The sequence below is a fragment of the Galeopterus variegatus genome, unplaced genomic scaffold (genome assembly GCF_000696425.1).
Source record: "Galeopterus variegatus unplaced genomic scaffold, G_variegatus-3.0.2 Scaffold922, whole genome shotgun sequence".
Classification (NCBI taxonomy): domain Eukaryota; kingdom Metazoa; phylum Chordata; class Mammalia; order Dermoptera; family Cynocephalidae; genus Galeopterus; species Galeopterus variegatus.
Genome location: NW_007727033.1, coordinates 61,126 through 61,735, shown reverse-complemented (window position 1 = coordinate 61,735; position 610 = coordinate 61,126).

The window sequence follows — 610 nt, the reverse complement described above, 5'->3', positions numbered from 1 at the left end:
TGGGCAAAGGATTAAAGAGCCAGGAAAACCCAGCTGGAGGACACATTTGATTGGGAGATGCGAGTGAGAAGGTAGCTGTCAGGTGTTGACTACAAGATATGTACGAACTCTGACAACTTACACTGTGTGTTTCCTTGAAAGACAGAGTAAGTTTTAGATTATTTTGAAGACTTTTTGTTGGTGTCAGCCTGGATTCCTAGAATGAAATTCCATGGAGGACAGGAGCGTCATGAAGTCCAGCTGTACACGGGTTACACATGTGGTAGTTGCAGTAGGTGGAGGAAGGGGCTTGTTTGGAGACGGACAGTAAGGGTTGCAGAGGGAAAGCAGCTCAGGCAGGAGACGACTTCAGCAGCAGTCAGGAAAGAAAGGACAGGTCAAACTGCTGAACCCCAGGACAGCTTCCCAAAGGATTTAGAACTGACATTAACAACTTCTATTTCACAGTGTCTTGACTCTTGGAAGAGACTCAGTAGTTGTTCACCAAACTATTTCCTCCTGAGAGCTTAGCTGGGCTCCATTGTCCAGCCTGTCCTGCAGTTAGAGGTGGCCACACGACTGGGTTCTGGAAGAAATCAGGTTTGCCCCTTCCAGGCCTGGCCCATAAAAC